Genomic DNA, 14,073 nt, shown 5'->3' with positions numbered 1-14,073 from the left:
ACCCCAACCATGCACTGGGCCTTGTTTTTGCAGCCCTATGGCTTGAAGATTCGCCACATCTGGGGTGCAGACAATGTCATGGCGGATGCCTTGTCTCGTGCCCTGGATGGAGATGACTGATTGTGTTGTGTCTTGTCTCATGCATCTTGTGTCTATCCTGTCTCTTGTCCAGTCAGTCTGTCCTTAAATGTGCTTTTCCAGGCACCGGAAATTGCATTGCAAGACATGGAGGTTTGGGGGAGATAGAGGGTAGTGGGATGAGGAAAAATGGTGGATGGGTTGTTTATAGCTTATTTGGGGTATTGGTGGTGGTTGGTAATTGTTGTTTGCCAAAATTCTTATAGTCTTAAAGTTGAGAATTGTTTGTTTACTATTACAGACGTCTCACTTAAGTGGGTCGTCTGTCTTAAGAGGGGGAATGTCAGGACCCTGTCGGGTCTGCACTCTGCACCAGCCCCGCCCCTTTATCTACCGCTGTCTGTCTGTGTTGCAGCTGGGTGGCTGGAGATGCGCAGGTGTGTGGAGTTAGGACTTGATTGCCCTGGACATAAGAAGGCCTGGGCCCAGTTCCCCGAAAGCATCTTAAGCCTAAGAGCGTCGTAAAGTCCCTCTTACGAACGTCTTAAGATTTGCCGACTGTTTCCCGAAACCATCGTAGCTTAAGAGCGTCGTGAAAACACTCGTAGATCTACGAGTGCTCCAGAGTACTCGTTACCGGCTAAGAGCGTCTTAACAGTACTTCTCACTGAGGTCACCAACAGGACATACAGAGGAATTACAACTTAGAATACATAATCCAACGTTCCCATTCTTTATTGTGTTTACCTGTGATGAATTAGATTTTAGCGTGCAAAACAGCATAGCCTACATTTAATGGTCATAATAATGTCATGAAAAGCGGACAAAAATGCAATCAAGTTATGAAATGAGACGTTGTCAGAATAGTTTGCCATTATCTTTGCTAAGTGAGGGCTATATTTTATTAGGCCTATAAGGGTACAAGCAGAGAAAGGAACATGTGGTTTAGTCTGTAGGCCTACTGCATCAAAATCTAAGCCTACACAATTCCTCACTTTACTCGACTTCTTTCTTATCTTCAAACGTGTTCTTAAGTGACACAGCGAAAAAGTAGCCTATTGCATGGTGCAACAATCTAATCTTAAATAATTACAACTATTTATGTCTGTGTGTGGTATATAACCTACTTGGGATGCTTACATGCAGATGTCAAAGTGTTTCTATTTTCGTATTGATGTGAATTAATGTGTAGATCTGAAGCTTAAACGGTAGGCCTATAGCTGTGACGTGCAGTCACCTGACATCACCATCAAATCAGAGGATATTTCAGAACTATTAACGTGGACAGCTCGTCTTAAGAGCAGTGCACGCGCGTTCACACTACGAGCATGTTCGGGAAACAGTCGGAAAAACCAAACGAACGATCGTAAGATGAATCGTAGAAAACCCTCTTAAGAGCGTGTCTCCGTCGTTATCGGGAAACTGGGCCCTGGCTCCATGGGGCAGACGGGCTCCCTCTCCGCTCCTCCGTCGTAGTTTATGTTTCTTTGACTCATTTACCCCTAGACATACGTTTGCATTACATTTTACTTTTTACTCATTATACCGACATTTATCTAATAATTTAATAAACATTATTTATTTATTGTTACCTACGTGTGGACCTCCCTTATGTTCTCATGCTTTGAGTCAAGCATTTGTAACAAGACACACGCACACACATACACACAGTAGACATGCACACATACGCACGCACTTGCACACACAGATTCACATGCACGCACACACACACAGGCAAGCACAGAAGCACAAGCATGCACTCGCACACATAAACATAAACACGTGCACACACGCACAAACACACCCACACACACACACACATAAACACACACTCACACACACACCATTACCCCCACACATACACTCACAAGCGAACACACACACGCATACACACATAAAACACACACACACATGCAGACAAACAGATACACACACGCACACCCCATTACCACCACACACACACACTCACAACCAAACACACACACATACAGAAGCACACACAAAAGCAAATGCACACATACACACACTCATTTACATACACAAACGTTGCAAGAGTATGGGATGGAGTAGGAGATGGAGACAAATTGATAAGCGTGATTTATTTTTGCGGAGAGAATATGCAGGACTGAGCGGCGGTCATATTTTGTATTGCTTTGCGATACATCTAGTTTGAGTATGGATGTGTATCTTTTCAGTATGATGAAAGGGTTATTCTGGTTGAAGCGTCTCAGGCATGAACTAGCATATGCTTAGTGTTATGTTAAGTTGAGAGCAGAAAGCCAACTGTGGATGTTGTGCCTTCATGGGTGAAACTGTCATTTAATACCTCAGATACATCAAATAGCCTAAAACCGGTATGTTGCAGGGTTGTGCACAATTAGAATTGCAATTCTGCTTCCTGTTTGCTACCTCAATTGAAATGCAAGTAAAATTCAAGAATTGAATTGGAATTTAAGAGCCAGTTTCAATTCAATTCTGGAATTTTGCACAAGCCTGGTATGTTGTTGTCTTTTGAGTATGTGTCACCCATCGTCCACTAGCAGTATCCGTAGTACGAAAGAAACTTATAGCTACTCAGAGAAAATGGCATAAAACTAGGCTATGATCTTGGGAACTACCAGTCTTTGCCATCTGCCTTTTCATCCACAGTTACACTTGCTAAAAATGCTTTCCAGAGAAAAGTTGAGTGTCACAGACAGCAGAAAACTTTCAAGTCTCCAGTTGCAGTAGCATCCATGGCCCATAACTTTCTCAGTTGATCTTCTTCTCCACATAATGCTAGTTCATCCATTGTCCTTGTTTTGCTTGAGGCACCGCTGTTGAACGTCTCGTTTGCTCCAAGACCAAACTCTTTTCTGCTCCTGCAAAACAACATTGTGCCACCTGCCTAAACTCGTCATGTTTTTCCATGATAGACGGAATCCCCTCGCCATCAATATACAACTTTTCTTCCACTAGTTTCCCTCTCCTAATAGACACACCTCTACATTTGCTAGGTTATATCCTTGTTATCCATTTTAGACTGTTATTCAAATTGGCCTGTAGGTACATGGACTTGACGAATACAGGGCCAACTGGTACATTGAGCGTGGTCATGTCATCCAGGCACAGATGGGAGGTAACTGAGTGCCATCCTGCAGCTTTTTACCTCCAACAACCCATTAGACAACCCGTTATGATTGCATCCATTGCCATGGTGAAAACCATTAAAATAAATAAAAAGAAAACATGATATTACTGACACGAGATAGAAAAACCCCACAAGCAACTGATTAAAACACTATCATTGGTCTTAATGCCTGAGTTGTGGTGTGCAAGTAAACTTGCAAACAAAAAATGACAGACAGAATCCAATCAAAAACACAGAGCTAGTATAGAGCAGACCAGACAATCAGGGCAAAATTATATCAAGGGCACAGGGCAAAACTCTGTAGATAAAACAGTAAATTGTCAATACCGGTAGTCAAAAATCCAAGAAGGTTGAACATGAAATAGGCTAGACTTGAAAAGATTAACATCTGGTGAGGACAAAGCGGTATCACACAGCGGTATCAGATCAACAGTTTTAACCCCTTTTAACAATAGGGTGAGAAAGTTAAGAAACGTCCATTATTCTGTCCCGACACCTAACAGATCTGTTACACTTTGGAAAACACCTAATTGTTTTGTATTTCTAAGTAAAACAATATGTTAATTGAACAATCACATGTTTTTGAGCCATCAAAGTGACAGTATTAGCCTAATTTTTTAAACTATGCAGTATTGGCAATTTCCTTACTGTTTTCTCGGTTTTTGCTTCTTTTTCACTGGCTCTGTCATGACGAATGTCTGAGAAACTCCATCACTACCTTTTTCTAGCCAGTGCCTGTCGTGTATGTGTATTTGAATGCAGTAAAGCAATTTGTTACACTCGTTATACTTCCTGACACTGGCCGGCCCACAGTTGCAAGGGAGGTTTTTCCGCTCACAGGCGCTCGTGGGAAGCGAGACGGCCACCATTCAACAAGTCATAACCATTCCAATGACTCTGAAGCTGTTAAACGAAGCTAAATTAAATGAAAAAACTTGCATATTAAGCTAAAAAATCTGCATAGTTTACCTTTAAATTGATTTCAGGATTCCAAGGACCACAAAAGTGCCAATCCCAACACAGATTGAGGACCGAATTCTGAGGTCAAAAACATATTTTTGAAATAGTTTAACTGCAATAATGCATGCATAACTATCACATTAATTAAGCAATGTTTAAATACAATACAATCAAATGAATATGATTATTTTATTAAAAATGTATATGTCCCAGAGAGCCATGTCACTGGTGTTACTGCACAACAAAACTCAAACTGAACTGAAATACAAGCAATCATACTAATGACACGACTGAACTTCCTTTTACTTAATACCTGAAGGTCTAAGAAAGCCACATGTTAAATCCGGTAAATCCACAGCTTCCTTTCATTTATCAGAAATTTTAGCATTTATATTATGATTTCTTAAGCTCTTAGTCAACGTAACTGGTGTGATCTTCTTAACACTTAGGGAAATTAAACAAAATAGAATACAAATTGAGTCATTGACATACTATATATAACAACATATTTTTAATTTCTATAGCAGCCATTTTGTAAAATGCAGTTTTTCACAAAATTGTCACTAGTGTTAGCCGGATAACACCAGTGACAATTTACCATTGACAAAGATGTAAAGTAACACCAGTGACTCATAGAGATTACATGTAAAACTTAAAATAAATGTTTAAAGGAACACGCCACCCAATGTCAGTAGTAATATCTAACTTTAACGAGTTGAGTCATACCTCTCCCGTGTCGGTACGTGCACTCAAACGCTTTGGTGCACGGTGCGAATGTGTTAGCATGTTGCTATGCTAGCGGGCTCAGACGTAGCCATAGAGGGAGGAAGATAGCAGTAATCAAAAACATTCACGTTTTCCCTACTTAAATACAGTTGCACGAGTAGTTGATAAAAATGTGTAAGGTCACACAACATGAAATGTGGCGATTTTTCAAGCGAATAAACAGGAGAACTACAATGTGCGCAATAGCACTTGGGAGTACTTCGACCTAGCGTAGTAATATTAATTAACACCTAATTGTAGATCCTATCCACCGTTTGCAGTGAAGAGAAATTCTATGAAACATGAAATCACTATAATACAGGGTTTCCCGCAGCACTTTGCAGTCAAGGCGGCCGAGTGTTTGAGTGTACATACCGACATGGGAGAGGTATGTGTCGTGGGCTTTATTGAAATATATCCTTTAGTTTATATATCTTTTATGTAGTATCTTTATTCTGTGTAATAACATTGTTTTGTGAAACTGAAGTCTGTAGTATGTTTAGTGTGTGGGAAAGGCCCAGATAGCAAGGTGACATTGATATGATGTTGATTTTCCATCCAAATCATCATTTTGGTTGAGATTGAAATCTCAATGGTAAATAGACATTGAATCAGCATTACAATCCTGACAAAACCCCGACAGTGCATGAGCATAGATAGACAGACATCGAAACAACATTGGTTTATAGTTTATATAGCCATAATCGATAGAGCATCGATACATAGTTCAGTAAAATATATTGAAAAGTCATGGATGTATGGTTTACTGGGAAATTTTGGCGTGGTGATTGAAAAGTAGTGGATTTTTTTAGTTGACCCATGACGGCGTTTGAACTGTCGGCCGGGGAGATAATTTTGAGCAACGGTTCAGTCTTACCAACCGTGTTCAGCTCTCTGTCAAGTTCGCCGTTCCACCTTAATGGTAAGCAAGCATTTATTTATCTAATGGTAATGTTTCAATGTGAAATTGTACTACATTAAATTCGGGCATGTTTACAGTCTATGTACATCGTAGACTGTCTAACTTACAAACTCATTCATGCTTGAGTCAACTTAGGCTAGCTACGTTATCGTTGCTGGTCAAATTAATGTTTTACGTTAACGTTAGCAGTTCATCATAATGTTATGTTAACGTTAACGTTACTCGGCAGTCTGATTTATAATTAGGACTTCCTTAACGTTAGTTGTCAGTAAGTTAGAGTTTTTTATATTCATAAGATTTACATAAAATGTTTGTTGAGTTTAAACTTTTACTGTCAAAATGATAGGCTGAAGATGATGTGCTGCTGGCTAACGTGAACCATTACTTACCAGCCAGGGCCCACTTGCCCGAAAGCATCTTAAGCCTAAGAGCGTCGTAAAGTCCCTCTTACGAACGTCTTAAGATTTGCCTACTGTTTCCCGAAACCATCGTAGCTTAAGAGCATCGTGAAAACACTCGTAGATCTCTGAGTGCTCCAGAATACTCGTTACACGCTAAGAGCGTCTTAACAGTACTTCTCACTGAGGTCACCAACAGGACATACAGATGAATTACAACTTAGAATACATAATCCAATTTACGTTCCCATTCTTTATTGTGTTTACCTGTGATGAATCAGATTTTAGCGTGCAAAATAGCCTACATTTAATGGTCATAATAATGTGATGAAAAAGCGGACAAAAATGCAATCAAGTTATGAAAACGAGGCGTTACCAGAATAGTTTGACATTATCTTTGCTAAGTGAATATTTTATTAGCCTATGAGGTAAAAAGCAGAGAAAGCAACATGTGGTTTAGTCTGTAGCCTACTGCATCAAAATCTAAGCCTACACATTTCCTCTCTTTCTTACTCGACTTCTTTCTTATCTTCAAACGTGTTCTTAAGTGGCACCGCGAAAAAATATTGCATGGTGCAACAATCTAATCTTAAAATAATTACAATTATTTATGTCTCTGTGTGGTATATAACCTACTTGGGATGCTTACATGCAGATGTCAAAGTGTTTCTATTTTCGTATTGATGTGAATTAATGTGTAGATCTGAAGTTTAAATGGTAGGCCTATAGCTGTGACGTGCAGTCACCTGACATCACCGTCAAATCAGAGGATATTTCAGAACTATTAACGTGGACAGCTCCCCTTAAAGGGGTGGTTCAGGATTTTGGACATAGGACCTCATTTCCAAGTAAGCAAGTGTGATATTTATCAGTGGAGACCGTTTTTTCAACATCGTTTCATCCAGTCCTAATTGCAGAGTTAGCGGGTGCTAGGCTAGCGCCAAGTCAGCGGTATGTGCTAGCCTGCCACTAAAGACAGTCTTACCCACTCCAAAGTACACCCGAGGCAAATAAATTATAGCGCCAGACTATCGATGTAAATGTCTGTATTGACAGTGTTATTTCTAACGTTATTCTATCCTTGCATTTCAACGATCGCATTACATTTTGAGGGACTAGTTTCTTAGCAGCCCAGTGAATTATACTTGCTCCGGTTAGTAGTACTAGTAAGTAAACAGTAAAAGCGCACTCCAATGGGGATACCTAGTAGTAGCCTTGGTAATATCAGTCCGCCCGCTGAGTTGCAAAATGACTACTAACAACTTTAGGGACCAAAGTATAACTATTGCAACGATGCAAGGGTAGTTGTATTTCTTACACTATTCTATCAACACAGACATTTACATCGATTGTCTGGAATTTGCCTCAGGTGTACTTTGGAGTGGGTAAGACTGTCTTTAGTGGCAGGCTAGCACATACCGTTGACTTCTAGCTAGCCTAGCACCTCGCGAACTCTGCAATTAGAAGGACTGGATGAAGCGTGCTGAAAACGGTCTCCACTGATAAATATCACACTTGCTTACTTGGAAATAAGGTCTTATGTCCAAAATCCGGAACCACCCCTTTAAGAGCATCTTAAGAGCAGTGCATGCGCGTTCACGCTACGAGCATGTTCGGGAAACAGTCGGAAAAATCAAACGAACGATCGTAAGATGAATCGTAGAAAACCCTCTTAAGAGCGTGTCTCCGTCGTTATCGGGGAAGTGGGCCCTGAGCCATAGAGATCTCTATGGCTCTGTTACCAGCTAGCTAGCCTAAGTTGACTCAAGCACAGGCTCGGACTGGTAATCTGTACAACCGGGCATTTGCCCGGTGGGCCGGTCCATATGTGGGCCGGTGACCTCCGGGATTTTTTTTATTTATTTTTTTTAAGTTATTTAGCCTATTTGCAGCCCATCATGTAGACCTAGGCTTAGCCTATAAATGCAGTTGCATCCATTTGGATTGGGGGGTGACAGGTCAATCATTTTGGCCTCTTCATGACAGGTTCAGTGTGTGTTACGATCGCGCCCCCCTGCCCCACCCCTCAAGTGGATTTGTCCAAGCAGCCGCTTGGTTTGTGGGGAAATATAGCCTACGAGTCCATGCATGGTAGCCTAGGCTATATAAGTGCCCTCCGCTGGCTGGTGTTCACATCATCGCAGTTTAGCCGTAAAACAGCAATCAGAGGTGTCTAATTTTATTCCAGAAATATATTGTTTTCATAGAGTAAGTTGCAGCGTTCTTAAGAGCTTCCATTTACTGCACCATGTAGGCTACTGTAGTGCGGTTTGTCTGTCAACATAAAAAAAACCGGGGTACCTACAATTTTCGCACAACTTGGTGGAAAAGTGTAGCACAGGTTAAAGAAAACCTATTCATGTTTGGACTCAAAAGGAACTTCAAAGTATTTCCCATATAGTAGCCTTTTAGCTCACAACTACAATGAAAGTGGAACTTGGAAAGTGGAAGTCTCTCCACCGAGTGTTACATTAGATGCACAATCAATCTCGATGCACGTAAAAGTATCAACTGGTAGGTTAGTAAACGAAGGTAGCCCAATTTTGCAAAATGTGATGACGGCACACAAACTTGGGCAAAAACGTTTAGTATACACTTGTGGTGATAGCCTACAGTTAATGTGAATCGCTGACTATAACCAATGTAAGAAGATTTGCACCAAATAGGCCTAAAGGCTGTGGTTGTGTTTCTACAACATGTTGGCACAAATCGTAATTTCTGTCAACTATGGCATCTCCATGCATGTTCAGTAGCCTATATTTTTCATTTAGTCAAACAGTGACATGTGGTTTAATCAGTGTTGGGCAAGTTACTTCAAAATCGTAATATATTATGTATTACTTATTACTGTCATTTCAAAGTAATTCATTACATTATAATATTAAATTACATTATATATAATACATAATATAATGTAATGAATTACTTTGAATAAGTAATACATAATATATTACGATTTTGAAGTAACTTGCCCAACACTGATTAAACCCACATGTCACTGCTTGACTAAATGAAAAATATAGGCTACTGAACATGCATGAGATCATGATAGATGACAGAAATTACTGATACTGATTATATAATAACCTATAGGTCCAAATCTAAATGTTTGGGTTCAGTTTATGAAGTGTTGCTACAGCATGATACTGTGTGTTTGTTATTTATGGGGGGGAATCAGGGGGGGATTTTGGTATTGGTGGGCTTGTGTGTGTGTGTGTGTGTGGGGGGGGGGGGGGTCGTCGGTCCAGTAGTGGGCCGGTCCAGGAGAAAATTGCCAGGGCCGAATTTTGTTCCCAGTCCGACCCTGCTCAAGCATGAATGAGTTTGTAAGTTATTAAGTTAAATTATGATTATTCTAAAGTTTCACTTGTAAGTAGCCTTCAGTTTAACATATTTATCTAACACTGTATATCTTTCTTCTATTTCTGTTAGGTGCCGCTTCACTCAACTGGATGGTCAGGCTGACTGCAACCGTAGGCCTACTGAATAGATGGCAGGGAAGCACAGCACACGGGAATTTATAAATGAAGAAGAGTGAATAAATGCACTTGCTTTTCAAACTGATAACAAGTTGTCAATGGTTATTTATGCAAGCTTGTAGCCTAAACCAGACATACCTAGGCCTAGCCAAATGTATCCTGGCTGTAGATAAAGCTGGGTATGAATTTCCCAATATTTTGCCAGATTTATAGTGGTTTACTGCGGTTTAATATGAATTGAAATACCATTGAAATCGCACTGATCTTTAGTTTGGTTGTAATTTCAACATTGTTTCAATATTTATTTTAATTGAAATTCCGCTGGTCTATAGTTAATAAATCAATATTGTTTCAATATTAACTGAGGGTGCAAACTGATGTTAAATCAACATCGAAATCCGACATTGATTCAATGATTTATGGTTGACAATGTAATGTTGATTCTACATAGTTTCAATGCCCGTCTGCTATCTGGGGGAAGACTAGTTTAAGTGAAAGAGCAGGCCTTGCAGAAAATGGCATAGATAAGGTTTGGTGCCAGGAAATGTAAGCAAAACCTAAAGAATGTATGAATAACAGGATGAGAGGGCAAAGGTGAAGTTGGTCAGTTATCTGTAAACATAGAGGGTCTTGTCAGGGATGACTTGAAGGGGTATAAAGGCTGGACAACAGCCAGAGGATGTTAGCTCACTTTGCTCACTTTGCTTAGCTTAGCTTTCATTTACTTGCTTGCTTCACTAATGCATTAAAGCCATCATCTGCAGTATACATCCACAGTGTGCGGACTTCTTTTGATGTTGTATTATTTAATTTGGATTTGACACCACATAATTGGCGAGAGCCAGCCAGGAGTTGGAAAGGACAATATTTAGGCATCATCTCAGTCTGGGTTTGCGCAACTTAAACTAAGGTGAGCAACTTTTGCTTAATAGCAGCTAGACTCCTCTGATCAGGCTGTACACTGAGTTATGAATACTTGTCTAAAACGTCCTCCAGTCAAAGAATCTTGCTAAAACAAAGACCAAGGGATTAATACTGCAGATTATGGTAAGCATTTGTGTGTACACTAATGGAAATGATTTTGCATGTGTAAAATCAAAAGTTCTGCATGTGGTGAACTTCTAAATTCCTGCATGTGAAGGAATGCTATAACCATATGAAAAAGTTTTGCATGGGGAAAACTTAAGTTCTGCATGAGGAGAACTAACTCAATTCCTGCATGAGAAGGAATGAGAGATGTGAAGACCTCATTTCCTGCATGTGGAGGAAATAATATACTAACAAGTTGAGTACAGCTGATATCTGATATCAGGTCTGAATAAGTTGAAGTTGAAACACTCCAAGAGCGAGTGGATGGCCATGTAAGGCACCTGGTGCCTGGAATAATGTTTAATAATGTTGTGTAAAAGTTGTGGATGTAAAGCTAAAAGAGAATACAAAGAAGTGTTGAATGGAAGTATACTTGATTTTTAGTATATGTTGCTGGTAGAATTAGAAGTCCATGGCAGAGCATTGGTAAAACACGTCATATACTTGCATAACTTGTGATTAAGTAGAAGAGGCTGTGTGTGTGTGTGTGTGATACTAGGCAGAGGAGCTGCTGGTTGAAATAGGAAAAGGTGGGGGCTTGTGTAAACAGAGCAAAGGTATGCTGGGGACAAAGGATGGAGGTCTGAGATGGTTAAGGCATGTTAAACTGGGAAATATTGGAAAATATTTCACTTTGAAAGATTTTTGGGGAATGTTTAATACTGCAAAGTGTTGGGTTGAATGTCTTGGTCTTCCATGATCAAAATATTAGAAATAGTTGATAATGAGAATGTGGTAGTGGGAAAATGGTTTTGAAAGGTTGGTAACGCCAGAACAGAATGGTTCTGAATTACAGTGGGCAGTTGTCTGCAGAAGTGGAGTGCTGCTTGCTGGGTAAAGGTATTGACATTGTGAAAGTACAGAACAGGCTGAGGAAAAAGAATAGGGACTGGAGATATTTAAGTAACTCTTTAACTTTAGAGTTAGGAGAAGTATAAGTAACATAATAAACAAAATAAGATAAAATAATATAGCAGTAACAATATAATATTGCCATAATAGATGGGCAAGGCAAAAGAGGAAATAGCTTCATTGCTTGACACTGGGGCTGTCATAGTCACTTTGACCTTTTAAAAATTGAATTTGCAATAATGAGAGATACAGAAACAGTTCTGCTTGTTTTTGATTTTCTTCAAAACTCCACATGTTTTGTGTTAAAAGATTTTCATGATACTGGATAAAGGCAAATTATATTAGTGTTTACATACTTTAGTCATATAGCTTACGTGCATAAATAATTCACTATGGTAGTAGTCCCATAATGTATAGTGTATTGGTTGGTTAAGCTAGTCTCTTTAGGTTTCTGTTATGTTTAAAAGGTCATTTCAAGTTAGCCTTGTTTATAATAAGAGTATTATTACAAGTTAAAGAGAGTTTGTGGGAAAAATCACATCTGTGCTATGCTGTGGATGAGTAGACCAACTTATGCATAAGTAGGCCCATCATGGTTAAATATAGAGTTTTAAGATCCAGGATTTGGGATGAACGCTGGCTGTGGTTCCAGGTGTTTGAAAAGTGTTGTTGTGTCCAGTGTTGATGAAAAGACTAAGATATATTATGTATAAGTAGTAGTATGTTGGCAATTGATAGGTTATATTAGTGGTAGCCCACTAATGATATATATTAGCTTATCAGTAGGTGGTAAGTTCAACTGTTAAATTAGCATTGTTAAGTATAAGATAATCATGATAGTAGTATTAATAATAGGTCTAATTAAATAACTTAGCTATTAGCATGACTATGCTAGGTTAGCATAGTAGGCTCAGATAGCTGTTGGCATTATTAGGCTAAAGCTGGGTCAGCAACTGGCATTACTACACTGGATAGCAGTAGCTATTGAAGTTAATTTGGTTCATGGTAACATTGTTGAAACTTAGGTATGCTTTAGAAAGATTTTGTGATGGATTATAGTTCATGGAGGACCACAATGTTATTGGGAAAAATAATTGAATTTAAGACTCCTTTGGATAATGTTCTAGACATATATAGGAACTCAATAAGGTTTATCAATAACTCACATTGCAGTTATATGTCTGGTGTATTGTGGTATGTGTGTCATGAGTAGGCCTATGTGTGTTATGAGTAACATCCTACCTTGTGGTGTTATGGGTGTTAATATACAATAAGATCAGGTATTGTTTCCATGTACATTTACAGTTAAAGGTACAGCCCAGATAGCAATTTCCTTTGGGCCGGATCCGCATAAAAGCCATTAGATCCGCCTGTAGCGGACATACGGTATCTGACTGTGGGCCAGGTCTGCTCCTGATACAGGTTTCAGCTCTGCTGGCAATGCTGTTTTATCACCGGTTTACAGATTTGTCCCAGGTCCAATTTCCGCAACTCAACTGGAAGTCAGGAGATGCGTTTAAAATACAAAACACCGATTTGGCCCAAACCTGTGATACGGATATGAGCCGAAGGACCATTTTTTCACAGCAGACCCAGGTGGTAATGATATTAGTTAAGGTGCTGATTCTGCTAAATTGACCTTTCCCTACTTCATTGTCAAAAATTGTGAAAAAAAAAGGTATTTTGGAATGGCACAAATTTAGAAACCATGGGGGTGCACTATGTTCCCATGGCCACTTCATTTCTACAGTAAGGCTGGAAAAGAAGATATAGTTGGCTCAATATTGATTAAATGCTCGTTTAATTATTTTTATTATTACCTAGCAGTGGTAAACGTAGTCAATTGTTGTTTGTGTCAGATCAAACAGTGCTATGAGACAACCCCATATTCTTGCCACGCATGCAGAAGTCCAAGCAGTAACGTTAATCAAGGATCTTTGGTTTGCTCACTGTCAATCTTTTGACATGATTTGCCAGCCTGGACTAGGACAGCCCAACTTTTTCTGCTTTTATCTCTGTTGGTTTATTCAGAGACAACAATAAGCAAACGAAGCGATTGATAACTTTACTGTAAGGTTATACTATTATTTTCCAGCAATATAGGCTAGGCTACTAGCTTAGCTTGAGCAAAACAGCCATCACAATAACTAGCCTATTTTGGTAACAGCTAACGCCAACAGGATCACTGATGATAAAAAAACGAGTGTAATTGTGACTTAACCTATTTTCAAAAAGGAATAAATGGCTCATGTTTATTTTTTGTTTCAGATTGACCATGGAGATGACTGAGGAAGACAGCCTGAATATCGATGGGAACAGTGGAATTAACACGACTTAAACTTTGTCTGGGATTGCACTTCTACAGCCAGGTTGTTGAATAAAAAAACTAATAAGACACTT

The sequence above is a fragment of the Alosa alosa genome, chromosome 6, assembly GCF_017589495.1.
Source record: "Alosa alosa isolate M-15738 ecotype Scorff River chromosome 6, AALO_Geno_1.1, whole genome shotgun sequence".
In the NCBI taxonomy this organism is placed as follows: Eukaryota; Metazoa; Chordata; class Actinopteri; order Clupeiformes; family Clupeidae; genus Alosa; species Alosa alosa.
This window is presented reverse-complemented; position numbering follows the sequence as displayed.